Raw genomic sequence first — 16,238 nt, forward strand, 5'->3', positions numbered from 1 at the left:
TCTTGCTTTTATTTAAACATTCTATTTTAGAATTCAAGAACCATCTGCCTCCAGAGGATTTCAAGGGACAGAATACATTTTTGCAGAATCAAAATATTGAATTGGCTCTTGTTCCCTTTTTACCTGCCCCTAGTGTTAAAATGTCACGTTGGAAATGTTTTTGCCTGCTGTTTGGCAGGCAGAAAAGGAACAAGAGCCTTGCAAAAGCACCTCTGAGCATAAATAGAGTGCCTTTCTCTTTGGAATGGGAACAGCTTCATAATATTAAACAGGAATGGATGAAAATGCTCTTCTGCTAACTGGAGGATCAACAAATCCTGGTTGCTTGGTGATGGCATTTAATTTGTTTACTAAAGGTTGTACTTAACTCTCACCCTGTTTGTATTTCTGATTGGTTAGATTCATATCCATCTTTGCCACCAGGGGCTCACAGCCTTCATTTTATTGCCTTTGCATACCTGTATGGTAGGTTCAGCTGAGGGAGGATGACTGGCACAAAGTTACTTAGTGAGTTTCCATGATTTATAGGACAACTTTATTTCCTGTAAATTGCAGAAAAGGGAATGGGCTTTGGAATTCTGCTGCCATCCAGCTACAACTCCAAATGAGTTGAAAAGGAATGGAATAATTATTTATCCTGCAATTCTAAGCCCACTTACAGGAGAGTATGCCTCACTGGACTCACCAGGAAGTGCTTTGGAATAATTTTTTTTAATTGTATTTATATTTCAAATTTAGTCACCACCCATCTCACTCAAAGAGCGACTCTGGGCTCTTTGAATACACCTAAGAAAAATACACATAAGGCTGTGTTTAATGGTCTACATTAGAACCGAAAGTTAGAAGTGTGAATCAGAGTTTTTTAGTGGCTGTGCAACATGATAGGGATCAGTGGTGAGGAAAAAATAGAGCACTAACATATTACTAAAATTAAGGAAAATAAATAATGCAAGTTGCAAATGGTGAACATACACCAAGAGTTTACAAGTAGAAGATGAGATTTCTGAATCTGGGACATTGCAGAATGAGAAATAAGGTCTCTGTTATGCCAGTCGAGATTCACAAACAAACCCACACATCCCATTGGCATTGGATGAGAATCCTGTCATGGCTGCACTGTACATGTTCCTCTATACACATGTATATATGCAGACACAGAGGCATTTTAATTGTTGTTGTTGTTTATTTGTTTAGTCGCTTCCGACTCTTCGTGACTTCATGGACCAGCCCACGCCAGAGCTTCCTGTCGGTCGTCAACACCCCCAGCTCCCCCAGGGACGAGTCCGTCACCTCTAGAATATCATAACCACATCCAATTTGCCCTGGCTCATAGATCTTACATTCCAGCTTCCAATGGTGTATTGATCCTTAGAACATCGGATTCGCCATTCACCACCAGCACCGTCGGCTGCTAGCTGTCCTTTCGGCTTTGAGCTAGCTGCGTCATCACGTCTGGGGCTAGTTGAACTCATCCTCTGTTCCTCCCCAGTAGCATTTTGACCATCTTCCAACCTGGGGGTCTCATCTTCCGATGGTATACCGACATATCTCTGGTTGTACTGATCCATTTAGTTTTCACGGCAAGAATACTGGGGTGGGTTGCCATTACCTTCCCCAGGGATCGCATTTAGTCTGACCTCTCTGTCATGTCCTTCCCGTCTTGGGTGGCCCTTCACGGTTTAGCTCATGGCATCATTGAGGTGCTCAAGCTCCAGCACCACGACAAGGTAACGATCCTTTGCTGAAGATTTTAATTATTATTTTAATTATTATTACTGTGGATGTCCTGATTACCAGGAAACACACTGAGACAATGACTTGGTCTCTAATATTTATTAGTAGTACTTAACAAGAATCCTAACAAACTGAGGAAGCGTGGGAAAAACCCAGCCATATAAACCCCAAGGGTTAAGGCGGTCCCGATCTGTGTCTCTTTGAATGGCTGAACAGTTCCTCAGTGCTACGCATGCGCTTGACAGTCTGGGTGGGAGCCCCCTGCTCGCCATCCTTACTCATGACAGTGGATGTTTTACTTGTGGATTAGTCATTACTATGGAAGTTTGAACTGCTATTTGGGGGTTGTTTTTATTTGTGAATTTTTGCAAGCTGCCATGACTCTTTATGAGTGGACAGCATGTAAATCTAATAAACAAACAATCAAACAGCTCCCTCTGTTATGCATTTGTGGCACTTGGAAAACTAGATTCCGGGCAATGTTCACAAGTTCAAGAGACATACCAAGGGATTACGAGGAACAGAATTACATTTTCCCCAGTAACAGGACATTTCAGTATGAAGACTTAGGATATATGGTACCACTGCTATAGGAACAATTTCTCAGGGGGAGAAAATATCTGAATCCCATGAATCAAATGCATTTAAAAATGCATAATTAATGGCTGTTCCTGTGCATTATAAAGACTGGTGGTTAATGAATGCTTCATTAATTTTTTTTTTCAAAGGATGTTCCATGAGTATAGATCACAGATATTTCTCTGCTTTTATAGATCACAGATATTTCTCTGCTTTTATAGATCACAGATATTTCTCTTTTGATTTAATCTCCTGTTGCTGCTTCTGGAAAATGAAAAGCAATGGAAAAGCCAACGTGAGCCTGGAGGCCTCTTAACTGAAATAGCATTACCAAGTCTTCATTGCCAAGTAGAAGCAGGACAAACCTGCTCTAGAAGAGATGACACATCTTTAAGTTGCAGACAAGGCTTTAATACAGTTGGGATTCATCTGGAAGTGCTTATGGCTCCTTTGGCATTTATTGCTTCTTCATCACAGGGTAGAATGAATAAGAAAAACAACTCAGGTATACAAGAAAGACATAAGGGGTTACCATAACGTCTTATTTTTACAGGTTGCTTTATTATGTCAACAGGGAACTGTTCCCACACAGAACAGTTTTATAAACTGCAGTGTAGGAATTAGGGTGCCACTCTCACTTTTCAAAAATGAATCTGTAAACTAGACATTCTGACTAATTTTTTGATCATAATTGCCCCAGGTGTCCTGGGTCTTTTCTGTCAATTAAGCTGTTACATGCTGGAACCCAATGGAACCTGATGAATGACAATCCGTAGAAAGCACTTAGAATGGGCTGTTGAAGTTTGGGTTTGTATATTACACATACACTCCTTATTTCCAATTTCCTTACCTTCAATTCAATCCCTGAGGAGTAGGTTAGCCTTCAGGAGGGCTGTGAAGACCTGGCTCTTCCCCCAAGCATTGGGCTATGATGGGGGTTGAGCTGTGAGGATGTTTGGTCTGGTGCCTGAGGGAAAGGGTATCACTGTTTTAACTATGTTTCGTGGATTATTGTGAGCCACCTAGAATTATTGTATGAGATGGGTGGCCATTTAAGTCCTGTCAATAAATAAATAAATAAATTGGGGGGAAAATTGGGGGGATATTTTATTCACCTCATCTTCCCCTTCTAACCTCATTTATTAGGGATTGTTGTGGATTACTCTGTATGTTACAGTTAAAAAAAAAATCTTAAAATTTCAGTGGGCCAGATTTCTGAGCCAGATTTCAGAAAAGACTTGCTTAGAGATACTGTATCTGAGCTGCAAACGTCCAATACAAAAAGTTTGAGTTCCTGTATCTCTTTGCTGCCATATATTGGTTAACCCACAGTTTGCAGCCCACTTATAGTAGCTCTGGCCTTGTCTGTTTTGAAAAACTAGAAGACCAACATCTTCTAATTCATTTCCCTTGTTCAAGTTATCAGTTGTTCAAGTTATCTAGTTATGACATAGAAGTATGGTGTGTGTATGAACCAGGTACATGTATTTTCTTACATAAACAAGGCACATTTAATTCTTATAAGTGGTGCTGGTTTCCACTGTTTCTAGGATCAGTGTCCCTGATTATTGTGATGTTTGGTTCTTCCCCTGAATTACTTTTCTATTGTGCTTATTCATAACAAAGAACATGCCACAGAGAAAAGCACAAATCTACCTGTTTCTCAGACTATAAAAAAAAAGATAAAGATTTCTTCAAGTTGAGCTCAACTGCTGATGATTTTATCCAAGTGATCGTCTTGGCAGAGTTATGGAAGTGAATTGTCATTATCTTCTTCTAGGATTTTTTTTTTCAATTTGTAATCTAGCCAACTACTCTGGTATTCCCAGATGGTTCTAAAGAGTACTGAAGAATACTAAACAGGTCTGACCTGGCTTTTCTTCCAAAATCATCCACTGGGTCAATTGGGTGCTGCCTCTTGCTGAGGCCTTATAATGTATATTTAGCTGTATTAAGCACATTTTCTCTGTTCTTCTAGGGAAAGATCTGTGCCAACCCTGACTGTTCAGAATGCTGCTAATGATGCACCTAATTGTCTTCAACAATTTTAATAAGATCTGGACAATAGACACAGTAGATAGATAAAGGAAAATACATTTATAGAAATACCTTGTATCCAGATCTATGATAGTTTCTAAGAAGATGGCATGACTTCAGGAAAGCTTGAGACCCAGGGTCTGCTGTTTTAGAGTTTAAACAGTATATTGTGTGCCAGGGCTGCCAAACATTCCAGAAAACGACACAGCTGTTTTAAGGAGCTGTGGACAGTTACTATGTTTACAGTCTTGTGTGCTCTGAAGCACCTTTCTGCAATCAGATCAAAAACACTATGTAACCCTACTGTGTTCCATTACCAATACTGTCTACATTTAACAAGACAGTATTAAATCATCCCCTTGGAAGGACATCCTTCAACTTGTTCTTTTTCATTCTAAGAGAGAACATTTACTTTTTAATGTAAACATGGCTGAAGTGAGGGGACATGAATAATGAAATGGACCTCTTCCCCCTCCCCTCCCCCCAATGTATTTAAGAAAGTTAGATGAACCTAAAGCAATGTTGACCCCAGTTCTACCTTGGTATTTGCTTAAAGACCATATGGTTCATCATTTAAGGATATATGTGATGGGGACATGTCCTGACAAGCAGGAACCACGCCGAGACGAGGAATAGGTCTCTAGTGTTTTATTACTGCTACAGTAGACAGAAAATCCTAACAAACTGAAGAAGTGTGAGAAAACCCATACAGATAAACCCCAAAAGTCAAGGCGGGTCTGTTCTGTGTCTCTTCGAATGACAGTTCAAATTCTCGCTACTACGCATGCATTTTCCCCCCTGGATAGGGGCCCCCTCCTTCTCACCATCAGTGCTCATGACATCACCCTCCCCTCCAGATTCACATTCCTCTCCAGAGTTCTCTCCTCCCTCCAAAGTCTCATGAGAGTCCATCTCCCCCTCCAAGCTCCCATGGGAACTGGGCAACGATGGAAATTCTTCAAAGGAAAACTCCTCCAAGGACGAATCACTGCTGCTCTCCAGTTCTGATAACGCTTCTGGCCCAGGTGGCTGCTTCTGGAAATAGCTAGATAATTAGAAGATTCTTCCCCCCTCCCCCTTGGGAAATGCAAGCCTGAGGTGGAGGGCTGCAGCTCCCCCTCCTCCTCTCGCTCTGGCCTCAGAGCCTCTGGCGGGGGTGGAGGTTGCCAACTTACGAACTCCTCTGCTTGGGATTCCTCTGCTTGTTCAGTCAAGTGAGGAATCTCTGGGAGAATGCTAGACTTGGGGTTGTGAGGGAAAAGCTGATGGAATCGATGAACCAGCGCTGGTGCATGCACATCTCTGGCATTTTCCCATGTGCACTCTTCCTCAGGGTACCCTTTCCAGTGTATTAAATATTGGATGCACCTTCCCCTCCTCCTAGAGTCCAGAATTTCCTCAACTTCGTATTCCTCCTCCCCATCCACAATTACTGGAGGTAGGGGGGGCATTTGTGATCATAAGGCACTTGGGGGAGGGTCTTTGGCTAGCAGTGATCTGTGAAACACAGGATGGACTTTCATGGATGCTGGCAGCTGTAAATGATAAGCCACTGGATTTATCTGCTGCATCACAGTGAAAGGGCCCACAAACTTAGAGCCCAACTTCTTGGAAGGCCTGGTAGAAGTCAAAAACTTGGTAGAGAGCCACACGTTGTCTCCTACAGCAATCGCTGGCCCCTCTTGTCTGTGAGCATCTGCAGCTCTCTTGTAAGCATTTTTTGCCCTGTTCAGCTGCTCCTTTAACAACTCCTGTGTGGCTTGTTGCTCTTTAAGAAAATCAGCCACTGCTGGAACAGTTCCCTGCTGGGAGGAGGTGGGCAACACCCGAGGGCTAACCCTGTAGAGTGCTTGGAAAGGAGACATCTTGGTAGAGGACTGCACAGAGTTGTTATAAGTAAATTCTGCTATGGGGAGCAGGGCTGGCCAATTGTCTTGCCGATAAGTGGTGTAACACCTGAGATACTGTTGTAACCATTGGTTAATTTTCTCAGCTTGTCCATTACTAGAAGGACAATGTGACAATGATAGGTGGATCTGGACCCCTAATGACTGGAAAAGGGCCCTCCAGAACCTGGAAGTGAACTGAAGGCCTCTGTCACTCACCAAGTGATTTATCATGCCTCTATATCTAAAAACATGGTCTATAAACAACTGCGCTGTGGCTTGCGCAGATGGGAGGCCCTTGCAAGGTATAAAGTGTGCCATTTTAGTGAAAAGGTCCACCACCACAACTATGGAAGTCAGCCCCTGGACTGGGGGTAAATCAGTGATGAATCCATGGAAACTGTATCCCAAGGCCCACTGGGGGTGGGTAGGGGTTGCAAGAGTCCTGCGGGCTTCCCTGGGAGAGGCTTGGCTCATCTACAGGTATGACAAGAAGCTACGTAACCCTTTATGTCTGCAGTCATCTTAGGCCAACAGTAGTCTCTCAGAGCTCTATGGAGAGTTTGAAAACACCTGCGTGCCTGGCCGTTTGATGGTCATGGCAAAGTCTCAGTACTTCTTCCCTCAATGAAGGGGGAATATATAATCGCCCACTATGCCAGAGGATTCCTGCTTCCACATTAAATGGGGATGCGGTGTCTTGTAGACCCCTCTGGAGGTCATCCATCCTGGCTCTGGCATACAGGTCCTGTTGCTGCTGAGATTTGATCCTTGCAAAGAGGTCCTCTGCTTGTCTGCCTGCTGCTAAAATCTCTGTCTGGTTCCCCCCCATAGACTGATAAAAGTTGTGAGGTTGTAATATAGTAGCCTGGACCTCCTGGTAAGTAGCGGGGGTTGCCTGAATGGATCGAGACAAGTTCTGTGCCCCGGGAACATAAGAAATAACAAAATTGAAATGGAGAAAAACTGGCTCCATCTGATTTGGTGTGGGGTGAGCGATCTGGTGTTCTGTAGAAGCTGTAAATTCTTGTGATCAGTGCAGGAAAGGTTGCACCTTCTAGCCAATGCCTCCACTCTTGAAATGGTGCTTTAATTGCCAGCAACTCCTTGTTAAAAACATCATAGTTTCTCTCTGCTGGTGAGAGCATGGGAGAGAAAAATGCACAAGGAAGCAGTGTCTTCCCCACTTTGTCAGTATATTGCAATAAAACAGCAGCAATAGCAAAATCTGAAGCATCTGAATGTATTATGAATTGCTTCGTGGTATCAGGATGCTTTAAAAGCGGCTGGGATGCAAAGAGTTGCTTAAATTCTTGGAAGGCTGCTTGCTCCCTCTCCCCCCAAAGGAATCTGGATCCTTTCTTCAAAAGCTGTGTAAGGGGCTTGGCCCTGTCACTAAATTTATGTATAAATCTTCTATAGAAATTGGCAAATCCTAGGAATTTTTGTATGTCTTTCACATTGTGGGGGGGGGGGGGGTTGCCAAGAGAGAATTGCCTGGACCTTTGAAGGATCCATGGATATGCCTTCTGTTGATATTCTATAGCCCAGGAAATGTAATTCCATTAAATCGAAGGCACACTTCTCTAGCTTGGCAAACAGCTTGTTCTCTCTCAGTCTTTGTAAGACATTACGTACATGGGTTACATGAGTTGTAGCATTCTCAGAGAATATTAATAAGTCATCTAGATAAATGACCAGATACTTATCTAGTAAATCAGAGAAAATTTGATTCATAAATTGGGAAAATATGGCGGCCGCATTTGCTAACCCAAAAGGGACCACAAGGTACTCAAATTTTCCATACCTGGAATCGAAGGCAGTCAGATATTCATGCCCCTCTTTCATCCGGATCAGATTTTATGCATTCCTGAGGTCCAACCTAGTAAAAATGCATGCTTTCTGTAAATGATCCAGCAGGTCAGCTATTAGGGGAAGCGGGTAATTTTCCTTATCCACGACTTTATTGAGGGAGCTGAAATCATGAACAACTCTCAAGGGTGCCTCCTGAGCTGCCGGTGCCAACGGGTCAGGCTTCTTTGGTACGAAGAATGTAGGAGCAGATGCTGGGGAAGTAGAAGGTTGGATGAAACCCTTTTGGAGATTAGAATCCAAGTAATCTTTCAAGGTGGCTAGTTCCTTGGGGGACATGGGATATTGTTTCCTTGCTGGAATCTTGGCTCCTGGTATCAACTCAATAGCACAATCACAGTCCCTATGGGGGGGTAGTGCTGTGGTCTCTTGTTCGCTGAAAATGTCTGCGAAATCTGCATACTTGGCTGGCAACTGCACCCCCCCTGTTTCGATGACTGCGTTGGTTGCTGGAGAGAGAAGTGCAGCTTGAATCTTGTGATGCCAGCATTCCTTAGCTGGGAAGGAGACTGCTCCTGTAGCCCAGTCCAACAATGGGTTGTGGAACTTCAGCCAAGGTGTGCCCAGGATTATAGGTACATTAAGTGATGCAGTAACATAAAGTTGGATCCACTCAGTGTGGTCTCCTGTTGTTAGTTGCAAAGTTTCTGTGAATCTTCAAATCAGTCCTGCCTTGAGGGGCCGGCCATCAATGGTCTCAACTTCTGTGGGACGTGGCAATTCCATGGTTGGGATGTTCAGGTCTTGTACTGTCTGTACATCAATAAAATTGGTGGAAGCTCCAGAATCCACGAGAGCCTCTAACTTGACATGGTGCTCTGGGTTTACGTGCATTATGACTGGTAAGTAGAAAAAGGATTGCCTGGAATCCTCAGAATGAGCCCTTCTTAATTGATTGATGGTCTCCCTGCTGAGCTCTGTGGAGGGAGACCGACGGAGTTTCCCTGGTTGGAAGTAGAGGCGGAGGTGGCTCTTGGTTCTGCTGCTTGCCCTGGGGCTCTTACAGAATTTGCTTGGTTTCTCACTGGGCAAGCTCTCACCATATGTCCCGGGGCTCTGCAGTAGAAACAGAGGGCTCTCTCTCTCTCCTTCTCTGTCTCTCAGCCTTGGAAGTAAGCCTCCTACTCACCCCGATCTGCATCGTCTCCTCTGGTCCTGAGTAGAGAGATGCTGCAGAAAGAGCTGGAAATCCTGGAAGCGCTCTGAAGCCCCTGCTTCTCCCCGGCTGCATCTGTCTGAGCTCTTCTAACCTGGCGTCTATGACCACAGACAGCTGATATAAACCTTCTAAAGTAGCTAGTGTTCCCTGGCACACCAATATATTTTTTATTTCCTCATTCAGCCCCTGTTTGAATTGGTCTTTCAAAGCACTCTCATTCCAGTCCAGATCTCCTGCTAATAGCTTGAAATCACCAATGTAAATTCCCACCCTCTCGTTGCCTTGCTTGAGCTTCCGACTTTCCCAGCTAGCAGTGACCTCTCTGATTGGATCATCAAAGTGTGCTTGGAACCCTGCCAGAAAATTCTGGTAGTTATCGAGAATTGGGTCATTGTTCTCTACTATGGGAATAGCCCATTTGGCTGCTGGACCCTTTAGCAGACTTAAAATAAAAGTGACTCTGGTTTGGTCTGTTGGGAACTCTGCCGGTCTGCTGTTGAAAAACATTGTGCACCATGTAAGAAAGGTTCTCAACTGTCCTGCTTCTCCTCCAAACTTCTCTGGTAAACTGCCCTGGGATCTCAAGACTACTGGTGGAGCTGCTGCTGCTGCTGGCACCGATTGTGGGATGATCGGAGCTGGTTGTTGTGACTGCTGTAGAATAGCCACATGTGTTGACCTGGAGATCTACTTGTTGCTGGTGTTGTGGCAAGGCTGCTGCCAGTTGTTGAATGGCTTGCCGAATTTCCTGGTTTTCTGAAGACATTCCCCCCCCCATTTTTTTCTTTTCTTTCCTCCCTCTTTCAATGGGAGTATGAGTTTGTTAGGATTGATGTCCTGACAAGCAGCAACCATGCCGAGACGAGGAATAGGTCTCTAGTGTTTTATTACTGCTACAGTAGACAGAAAATCCTAACAAACTGAAGAAGCGTGAGAAAACCCATACAGATAAACCCCAAAAGTCAAGGCGGGTCTGTTCTGTGTCTCTTTGAATGACAGCTAAAATTCTCACTACTATGCATGCGTTTTCCCCCCTGGATAGGGGCCCCCTCCTTCTCACCATCAGTGCTCATGACAGGACACCATATTTCATCCATATGATTCATGTTTGACCATGTCTCTATAACACTTCACAAAGACAGTAAAAAGTGTGTACACATCAATATGCAATCATAGCAGTTCTTAAAGTTGCCATACTGAATCAGATCATAACTTAGCTGTGATAGAAAGTGTCCCTGAGGAGGTGGGTGATGTGAGGGAGATCGGAGTGGGGGGGAGAGGAGAGTGCATTCCAGGCTGATAAGTGTTCTCAGTTTGCACTCCTTGGAGTGTGTGGAGGGGCTGAGGAAGAAAGACTAGCCCCACCCTAGATTTCCCAAGAGTATTTTTCCCTTTAGCTCAGTTAAGGAACCTTTAGTCTGGCAAGATTCTGTATATGGTAGAGAACAACAAAGGAACTAGAGTCTGCATCTGACTCAGCGTGGTTTTTTTTGCCAATTACCCTGGCATTAGCCTAGCTCATCATATATTAACCCTTTGGGGTCTCAAAACAGACCTATGTTTTGAATGGGAAGTTGTACTTGTATGCATCTCACACTTGATTTATTTCCTGTTGATTTTCTATTAATCCAAAAAACTATTTGTGGAGTTGTCTTGCCTTCAGTACCATTGTTATGTAAATGAATTGCATCTGGCTTTTCTGACCCCCCCCTTTTTTTTGGTTGTATTTTGACTTTTGCCCATCAAGAGTTAAAGGGCATGCTTTATGCAAAGACTGTTATGTTAATTATTACATCTGGGGGGTGGGGGGAGTTTTGGTCACATTCTGTTCCTGAACTATGTGCATGAAAAAAGAATAATGGAGTGATTTACACAGCAAATCTGAAGAATAAAAAACCTCTGTTTATTGATTTGAGGTGGAGATGTGATATAGTTGAGTATGTACATGATTGTTCAATGTTCAGTGAATGTAACGTCAGATGATGACTTGCATACTTCATTCATCCTAGAGAAAGTAAAATACCATAGAAAGAGCTTTTACATTACATGGCATTATCTCCTGAGTATAACAAGATGAACAGAAACCATTTGGAAAACTAGGCTGATTAAACTATTATTAACTTACAGTATGTATTCAGTGTCCAAATTAAAGAAGCATTTCAAGAGGACAGTTCCCCAGGAATTTGTTTATTCACATTTAAGGAAAAAAAACCTGCTATAAAGAATTCATGGTGGATAATAGAATTTGCAACCACATGTTGTGATAATGGTGAGTGGTTTAGGTTGCCTTATAAGGCCATTAGTGAAATCATGCTGGCTGGCTGTATCCTACCTGCAGGAGCAGAAGCTATTATCAGTTTCAGCAGAAGAGCAGCAAAAGACAAGAGCTATTTCCTTTGTAACCAGTGCACTCAGATGAATAGTTTTTCTCAGACCTAGTAGGCCTGACTTTGAGACTCTGCCTGGCCTTACCTAGGCTGGCTTTTCTGTTTCTTTCCCCACACCAGAAATAGCCCCAAAGAGGAGGGGGCAGACCCCGCCCTGATTACACAACAAGCGGGAATAACTGAAACTGAGTGTCTGCTTACTGCTGATAACCAGATCTCTTTATTCTATGATTCTAAAAACAGAAAATAGTCCAAATTCAAATGGTAACATCAGAAACTATCTAAAATAATGAATAAGGAGAGAGAGAAAGAGAGAGAGAGAGGGGGGGGTCATAAATTAAAATTAAATCTAGTATCAAATTAAGTGTGGCCACTCACAGAGGGAAGTCTAGAGAATGAAATAAATTTTACGATTTTTTCTTAAAGTGTGGCAGAGAAGAAGTGAACCAGACTGATTGGAGGGGGGAATTCTGGAGGGTTGGCAGTGCCACCGGCCACCGAAAAGGCCTCACAGCAAATTGATTCCAAGCGGGCTTCTTTCCTGGCCCGAAAAGGCCCTTGTCTGAGGTGGCAAAACTCTGAAGTAGCAGGATGTTGCTGCTATAAAGTGCAACTGGGGACAGGCCTATGAGAACACAGAATCATGCAGCAGGATATACCTCAAGCCTAGGGGCATTCTTTCCTATCCTGCTGGGCAAAAGTAGCCATTTTCCTAATTACATTTTAATTACATTTTAAGAATACATTGAAAAAAGATTCTGAAATTCATAATTACTTTGTTTACAATTAGGGAGACAGATGTATAACCAAATAGTATCTGGCAGCAATTTTGCCTCTATAGCTGGTATTTTCCTGTAGAAACAAAGCAATGGATGAAGGCCTATATCCAGTGACTACTATTTGTTAGCCTTCTCTCAGAGCTGTTGATTTTTTAAAATTATAATTTGTATTATATATATACCATATACCTGGCAGGAGATCTGGAATTAAATATATCATATAAAACATCCTAAGCAACGTAATTTGAACAGGACCAAATATAGCAATGGAATGCAATACTTAGAAAAGTCAATCTAAACTATTCAAAACAACCTCCATGAGAAACAAAAAGTAAACAGTTAAACTAAAAGAAGAAAAGAAAAGAAAAAGAGAAAAGGGGCAGAAAAAAGAAAAAGAAGAAAAAAAGAAAGCAAATAAAAAAGATGAATAAACTGAATGCTGTTAACGTTTTGATAAAATTAGTATCTCCTGGGCGTGTCCACAATTGTTTTCTTTTCCTATAAAGATACATAGATTACAAATCAGGTGGGGCTAACCAGAGGCATTCCAATCAATCCAGTTTTCTTAGCTGAGAAAAGAAGAATTTCCGGTTTAGTTTCTGCTTTACCCACCCACACCTATGCACATTCATGCCACTGGAGATTATATTCAATATGCTTAGTTGGGGGCTGCCGATTTAGCAGTGATGTGCTCCCTTCAGAGAAGTGGAATGGCTGAAAACAAGGAAGAAAGTTTCTGCTGAGATACAGTGAAGAGAAAGGAAAAGAAATAAAGTAAGTGGTCTTCTTTCCACTTCAGTTGTAAACTTAAATGTATGATTTTGAACCTGACAGTTTAACCTTGTTGATGATTATTGAAACTAGGCATAACTATGTATAATATTTAAGGGATTACACACTATTAATGACCCTTTAAAGGCAAAAAGAACAACGAAATGGCTTCTGATACCATCATTATAATAATGTCCATGTATATCCATTCCAATGATATCTTTTTTGCCTGTGGATCCCTCATACATATAACCTCCTGCAGTTTAATTCAGAAATCAGATCTGAAAGGGCACTGTCCCTCCTTGGAAAAAAAAGTGTTGTACACTGACATAACCAATTTTGCTTAAGAAGGAAATGAATATGAAAATAAATTCCATGTATTTTGAAACTCCATTTTATTTATATATTTTTACTGCAGGCCCTGTAGGGTATGCTTGGAGCCTGCCTATTTTTGGCTAATAGCTATCTTTCTGCAGTGGATAGCTTCTCCTTACTTTGAATTCTCTTTGGTATCACAAGTCCCAGGGCTTGTATATACTTATTATTATAATAAGTATGACTGACTGTTACTTTCACGATTGGAAAGTAGATTTTGTGATCTAACTGACATATAACTGAGATCTGAGGTTATTTAATCACTTACGAATCTCACAAAACTCTAGATATTCAGTCATCCAAAAATTGTATTAGATTCCAGATTATTCAGCTAGCCAGCAATCTCAGTCCGTTATACAGAAAATGCTGGTAATAACAGAGCTATCGATATACCTCAATTAGCATTTAGTGATTCAGTTCAGTAGTTGCATTCATATGATGTGTAAGATGCATTTGATGCTCACAGATCACAGTTTGTGATCTACAACAATCTGAATTGCCTCTGTTATGCATAACCAAGGATGCAATTACAATTTCATTGTTTGATTGCACCACTTCAGGAACAACATTATGGTTGTCTCATGCAACATCATTTCTATATTCTAGAAGTACAGCTTGTCTTGAGACACACCAGACAAAAGAGATCTGGTTTTACTGTGCACTGGTTTAGATAGTAATACAAGCTGTGTGTTGATATTTTGACTGTATCCTATGTTTTTGGAAGGAACTGGTATATCTTTACCAGCAGCAGAAAGAAGGACTGGAGAAGGAAATTTCAGCTAAGACTTGTATTTTTCACTTTCTTATAAAATATGGAGAATAACACTGTGTACCTGACAGGAGATTTGGAATTAAATATATAAAACATCCTAAGCAATAATATTTGCATATTTTAAATCCTAAAACCACACACCAAGAAGTATGTGACCTTAATCTCTATGGTGGTAAGGAATTTGTAACCCACTAACTGCTATACCATCGGCCAGGCTGCCTGAAGTTGCTGGGTGCTATAGTTCCTAATAAGCCTAGGAGTAGTCTGGAGCTTTCTCTTAAACCCTATTGGAAACTACTGCTGCCATATTGGTTTGTAATATACAATTACTTCATTATTAAAAGTTTTTATTAAAAAAACCCAAAAAGCTCCCAGAAGCAAATATGTACAGGCCATCGGGTAAGGAGGATGGAATTCCTACTTAGATGTGCTTGACATGTATTGCATGTTTTAGGGTTGGTTGTCTGGATTTATAATTTCCTTAATTAAGCCAGTTTGGTCTAGTGGTTAAGGCAACGGGCTAGAAACCAGGAGACCGAGAGTTCTAGTCCTGCCTTAGGCATGAGAGCCGGCTGGGTGACCTTGGGCCAGTTGCGTGCTCTCAGCCCAGCTCACCTCACAGGGGTGTTGTTGTGGGGAAAATAGGAGGAGGAAGGAGTATTAGGTATGTTCGCTGCCTTGAGTTATTTATAAAAATAATAAAGGTGGGATAGAAAATAAATTAATCAAATAAATAAATAAATTTCCCTGATAGTATTTTTACGTTATTTTATTTATATTGTGAGCCACCTAGAGTCATTTGGAATTCAGCAGTACAGAAATTAAATGGAAGGCAGACAGGCAGGCACTGTTAAGGAAATTTGCAGATGGGGCAAGAGGCAAAAACACATTATTTTAAATTCCAGAATTGGTGAGACCATAGCACAGGCATCCCTCTGTTTATCTTCACCCCTCCCCCTTACAGCGTACTGATACAAGTTTTTCTACATTTCTTGTGTGTAGGTAAACTTTAAACCAACAGGACAATACAAAGGAGAGGAAACAATGAAACAATGGCAGAGGGAACATCCTGATGAGATTTAATGGCCCAGAGGTTGAGCTATTAAGAGTGATTAAGAAGAAGTTCTAGACACAATGATTTACAGTACCTGTTGAGATCTAGGCACTTAACAGAACTCTTGAGGAGTGTGAACAGGACGAATTTTAAATAATGTGTTCCTGTGTAAAGGTCAATCTTAGCTGGGCTGCATCTTAATCTCTTCAGTGGTGGGGAAAGATCTTATAATGCTGACATGCATTAGAATAACAATGGAAAAACAAGGAGGGAAATGTAGAGCAATAAGAAGAAAATAGGAGATCCACTGTCCTTTTCTAAATCCCAGGATGGTTATGAATAAAACAGGTGAAATGAAAAGAGGCTTTCCTTTTTAGAACTACATTAGTATCAAATTACAGAATTAACAGGGAAAATATACAGGAATATATTTTATTTATTTATTTTTATTTATTTATCAAATTTGTCACCACCCATCTCCTCCTACCAGAAGGCCTCGGGGTGGTTTACAACAAAGTAATCAATAAAACAATAAATATACAATATAATTAATATATAAAATATGATATATAAACATACAATTACAAGTAGACAATAAATACAAATAAAAATAAAATCTGAATGGCAGATGATCTAACACAGTCCTTGCGTGCAACGAGCACTCTAGGGCACTAGCCATCCCCAAACATGACTACTCCCTTCTCCACTTCAAGTAAGATGGCAGAGCCAGGTCTTCAGATTCCTCCAGAAGGCCAGGAGTGATGGGGCTAACATCACCTCTGGGGGCAGGATGTTCCAGAGGGCAGGAGCTACTCCAGAGAAGGCCCGCCTCC

At 41.7% G+C, this 16,238-nt stretch overlaps 1 protein-coding gene across 1 annotated transcript in view; it reads left to right on the forward strand.

Annotated features, from left to right (window-relative positions):
• The first annotated feature begins 13,049 nt into the window (after positions 1 to 13,049).
• The window catches only part of SYT8 (synaptotagmin 8), a 28,645-nt gene continuing 25,456 nt past the window's right edge, over positions 13,050 to 16,238 (forward strand). The window contains exon 1 of the mRNA XM_063289333.1: positions 13,050 to 13,207. The gene's annotated coding sequence lies outside the window, so the exon portion shown is untranslated. The remainder of the gene's footprint in view (positions 13,208 to 16,238) is intronic.

This window comes from Candoia aspera, chromosome 1, assembly GCF_035149785.1.
Source record: "Candoia aspera isolate rCanAsp1 chromosome 1, rCanAsp1.hap2, whole genome shotgun sequence".
NCBI lineage: Eukaryota > Metazoa > Chordata > Lepidosauria > Squamata > Boidae > Candoia > Candoia aspera.